The sequence below is a fragment of the Triticum urartu genome, chromosome 2 (genome assembly GCF_003073215.2).
Source record: "Triticum urartu cultivar G1812 chromosome 2, Tu2.1, whole genome shotgun sequence".
In the NCBI taxonomy this organism is placed as follows: Eukaryota; Viridiplantae; Streptophyta; class Magnoliopsida; order Poales; family Poaceae; genus Triticum; species Triticum urartu.
In genome coordinates, this window is record NC_053023.1 from 412,766,734 (window position 1) to 412,771,594 (window position 4,861).

A 4,861-nucleotide genomic window follows, 5' to 3' on the forward strand; every position below is an offset into this window, starting at 1 on the left:
TGCAAGCCAATACACACAATAGCCCAAATGGCGGGGTTATGTCCAAGAATATGCATTTTCATCTTATGCTTCCAACTAGAAAAATTAGTGCCATCAAAGTAAGGACCTCTACGGTGATAATTTCCCTCGCTAGATGCCATACTCTCCTAGGTTGTGAAACCAAGGCTATGACCACCAAAAGCTATGGAAATCAAAGCAAATGGAGACCGGTGCTCTGATACCACTTGTAGGATCGAAAGTATGTCTAGAGGGGGGTGATTAGACTACTTGACCTAATAAAATCTAGCCTTTTCCTAATTTTAGTTCTTGGCAGATTTTAGCTATCTTAGCACAAGTCAAGCAATCTCCACACAATTCAAGCAAGCATGCAAAAGAGTATATGAGCAGTGGAAAGTAAAGCATACAACTTGCAAGAATGTAAAGGGAAGGGTTTGGAGGATTCAAATGCAATTGGAGACACGGATGTTTTTGTCGTGGTTCCGATAGGTGGTGCTATCGTACATCCACGTTGATGGAGACTTCAACCCATGGAGGGTAACGGTTGCGCGAGTCCACAGAGGGCTCCACCCATGAAGGGTCCACGAAGAAGCAACCTTGTGTATTCCATCATGGCCGTCGCCCACGAAGGACTTGCCTCACTAGCGGTAGATCTTCACGAAGTAGGCGATCTCCTTGCCCTTACAAACTCCTTGGTTCAACTCCACAATCTTATCGGAGGCTCCCAAGTGACACCTAGCCAATCTAGGAGACACCACTCTCCAAGAAGTAACAAATGGTGTGTTGATGATGAACTCCTTGCTCTTGTGCTTCAAATGACAGTCTCCCCAACACTCAACTATCTCTCACAGGATTTGGATTTGGTGGAAAGAAGATTTGAGTGGAAAGCAACTTGGGGAAGGCTAGAGATCAAGATTCATATGGTTGGAATGGAATATCTTGACCTCAACACAAGTGTAGGTGGTTCTCTCTCAGAAAATGTGTATTGGAAGTGTAGGTATGTTCTGATGGCTCTCTCCATGAATGAAGAGTGGGTGGAGGGGTATATATAGCCTCCACACAAAATCTAACCGTTACACACAATTTGCCAAACTCGGTGGGACCGAATGGTTAAAGTCGGTCGGACCGATTCAGCAAACCTAGTGACCGTTAGGATTTTCGGTGGGACTGAGATGCAACTCGGTAGGACTGATATGGTTAGGGTTAGGGCATAACGTAATCTCGGTGTGACCGATTACACAAACTCGGTGGGACCGATTTTGGTAATAAGCTAACCAGAGAGTTGGTCAGGTAAACTCGGTGGGACCGATTTGCTCATCTTGGTGAGACCGAAATGTTATAGAAGGGAAACAGAGAGTTTACATTGCAATCTCGGTGGGACCGATCGCTCATCTCGGTAAGACCGAAACGTTACAAAGGGAAACAGAGAGATTACAATCCCATCTCGGTGAGACCGAGATCCCTATCGGTGAGACCGATTTGCCTAGGGCTTGTGGCAGTGGCTATGACATTTGAAACTCGGTGGCGCCGGATAGAAAGAATCGGTGGGGCCGAGTTTGACTTTTGGTTTAGGTCATATGTGGATGTGGGAAGGTAGTTGAGGGTTTTTGGAGCATATCACTAAGCATTTTGAGCAAGCAAGCCATTAAGCAACACCTCATCCCTCCTTGATAGTATTGGCTTTTCCTATAGACTCAATGTGATCTTGGATCACTAAAATATAAAATTTAGAGTCTTGATCTTGAAGCTTGAGCCAAACTTTTTGTCCTTAGAATTTTGAGGGATCCACTTTTCTCATCCATGCCATGCCATTCATTGAGCTTTTCCTGAAATACTAATCTTGGAATAATGTTAGCTCAATGAGCTATATGTTGTTAGGAATTACCAAAACCACCCAGGGATAGTTGCACTTTCATGAACAAATCATATCTGACGGCCATAGAGACAGCGGACGTGTGCGTCATTTTCAGTCGGGTGATCGTAAGCATTTTCAATTTAAGATGGACAGTGTATTGTTCGGGTAAATCTCCACCGTTTAGACTGATTAATTTCCACTGATTAATACTTAGATGCAATTCTTCCTCACTTGGGTAATTCGCTAGTTCCACCACAGTGATGTTTTTTCCCAAAAGAGGTTGAAACCCTGGTCTCTGCATCAACCGATGCATATAATTATCTTTATTAATTATTCAACAATGGTCTGACAAGAATATACATCAAACCTCTAGAAAACACCACTCACACTCACAAACTCAATAATGTGGAGTGCCCTCGCTCCCTCCATCTAGAACCGGGGTCACCGCCGATCCGCACGCATGACGTATCAGGAGCATACGCCCGGTGCAACAAATCTAAAGCATATAACACATGCACACGTTTTGCAAGCCGCCACCATTATCAAACCATTGACTCATCTCAAGGAAGAAGATCTACATCATCCTTGCCAGACCAGCCAGCCGTCGACGCCACCACGGGGCCAAACAGCGACACCGGCTTGCGCTCGTCCATCTAGACGCATCCATCGCTGAGACTCTGTTGCACCATGCCGTCGAGACCCACCGTCGTCGATACGGTAGATGCCACGCCACTCCACCTACATGCCATCTCATGCCGACTCCAAACTACCAGCAACTCCACCACCATGAGCTGTCCTCGACCGACGCCTTCAGGAAGGAACACGGCGCGCAGGTGCCATCGTCGCCCAAAGTAGAGGAACAGAGGCTTTAGCCTGCGCTCATGGAGGAGATGAGAGGGACAAGATCCACACTGAAGCCTCCAGGAAGGGGATCGACGCCATGGGGCGTCGACTTTGGTGAGGCCGCCACGCTGGCCTGGAGTTTCCTCAGATCCATGCCCACCCGCCAGATCCGTCAAGCCAGCACCAGGAGATGACGACCGCAATCGCCAGAGCCAGCATGAACCGGAGCAGATCGAGTCGAAGACGACGTTACCCATGAAACTCCGACGGGCCAGCAAGGAACCACAGGCACCACCAAGTCCAGATCGACGGCCACGCTAGGTTGCCGCCACCCCCTGTGTCGTCCACAGGTCACCATAGTAGAACCAATGGGTGCGCCGCCACCGCTCACTCCATCCGCCGCCACCTTCCTTGGCTGCGGCTCATGCTTGCCCGGCGCCAGCCTCAGGTGACGGCGAGGGAGGGGAGGAAGTTGGGGGAAGAGCCCCTGGAGGTGGCGCAGGGGCGACGTGTGGTCAGATGGGATCTCGGTTCGGGTCATGTCATGTGTTTGGACTATGGTGGGCTAAACCATAGTTAGAGTGAAGTTAGAGTGCAAAATGCAGGATATGAAAGTTGACAGGCTAAACTTCTCTCCACTGCCAAGTGTATGTGTCGTGGCCATAGACACCATCTGACCTACTCCTCCTAGGAGTTGTGACCCTTGCCCCCTCGCGTAGCCCCCGCGGGTGACCTGGGGGGAAACCCTAGCCGCCGCTTCCGTACCTCCTCCGCCCCTCTCCCTCCTCGCCGCCATCCGCAGCACCACCGGGCGAAGCCTGGCCGGCTGGGCGGCGGCGGGGCTTCTCCCCATCCTTTTCGTCTTGGCTGGCGCGGGACAACGGGGTCGAGAGGAGCACCGGGCGAACGTGGGGTTCGGCGGCATGGCGGGCGGGTCTTCCGGCGGCGTCCTGCGTGGCGCGACGGTGGAGGCCTGTGTGTCGCGAGGTGGTGGCTGTGTTGGGCCTGCCCGGTGGTCGCGGGTGCCGCGGGATCCAGATCGGATCCATCTGGATCCTGTCTTCAGACTCCGTCGGCCGCCGCGAGGTGGTGGTCGTCGTCACCGGCCACGTCGGACCTCTGGTGTCGGCGTCTGGAGATCTACAATGGATTCTTCTCGACCTTCCTTTCGGGCGGGTCAAGCCCCATGGCTCTTGCATCTTCGTAGGTTTTGGATCGTGGCTTGTTGTCGGATCCGGAGCAGACGGAGGTTTGGTGGCATAGGGCGGGGACCGGAGGAAACTTTGGTCGGCTAGGCCGGCCCGGCATCGGCGACGTCACTCGACGCCGTTACCCTCCATGGAGATGAAGTCGAGGTCTCTCCTATCCACCTCTGAACCCCTCTCGAACGAAAGTCCAAAATTCAGTCTGGATTGGGCCGCGGCAGTGTCCTGCGCGTCGTATCCTCCATGGAGGCGCCATCTTGGGAGGACCTGCTGTTCGGGGGAGAGATACTGTGGATGGTGGGCTCCGAGTCCCTCCAGCAGTGGTGACGGTGTGGAGGTTGCCAGGTGGTGCGGCGTTGTATCTACCGCATAGATGACGACGAGTTATGGCGGCATGGTGCAGTTGCATATCGACGACGGATGCGGCTGGATGGACGAGCGCTGGGCGGTGGAGCTGTTTGGCGCCATGGTGGCGTCGACGGCGGCGAGACCGTGCAAGGTAGATGCAGCAGTACAACACTGAAGATGAATTGGTGGCAGGTGGCTGCGGCGGCCTCATACCCGGCAGGCGTCCTAGTTGAGGAGTGCGCCGGACTGGTGGATGCCCCATACCAGGCAAACGTTCTGGTTGGGATCTCAGGTCTTAGATGTTAGGTTTGGATGTGAAGTCTGTTTGGTATTAGACCCAGACTATCAGCGCCCCTTCATCAACTGGTTAGGAATAGCGACAGATGTTGCCTAGACGGTGACTTAAGTCTTTTTTTCGCGAGTACGCAAGCTGCGTATCTTTGTATTGATAGAAGAAGGAGTACAAGCATGGGGTTACAACGCTAACGAGTCCATGTACGCACTAGGCATGGTGTACAAGCGAAGGAGCACAACAGAAAGGGGTACGCTCAGCCCCAACTACCGAAACTAGAGGCTAAGCGTCGGGGAGAATGTGTTGTAGTCCGGTGGCGCC